Genomic DNA, 305 nt, shown 5'->3' with positions numbered 1-305 from the left:
TTGTATTTTAATACTAATTGTTCATACTCGACTCAAATAATAAGCCAGGTCTAAATTAAGTTAAAAAGCCCAATCAAGAAGATTGGTCTTCACCACCCATCCGACCTCCACAAAGAGGTTGGGGTCAAGACCAACAGTCTCTTGACACTTATCTAAGTGAGTAACTGTTTCCGTAAATTTCTCTCCCATTTCTAGAAGCGAGATCTCAACTAGGGGTGGCAACGAGGCGGGTAGGGGCGGGTTTTTGCTCTACCCGACCCCGCCCCGCTTCTATCCGCGGGTAGTAAAATGTTAAACCCTAACCC

The sequence above is a fragment of the Arachis ipaensis genome, chromosome B06 (assembly GCF_000816755.2).
Source record: "Arachis ipaensis cultivar K30076 chromosome B06, Araip1.1, whole genome shotgun sequence".
NCBI classification, from domain to species: Eukaryota; Viridiplantae; Streptophyta; class Magnoliopsida; order Fabales; family Fabaceae; genus Arachis; species Arachis ipaensis.
Note: the sequence above shows the minus strand (reverse complement) of the source record.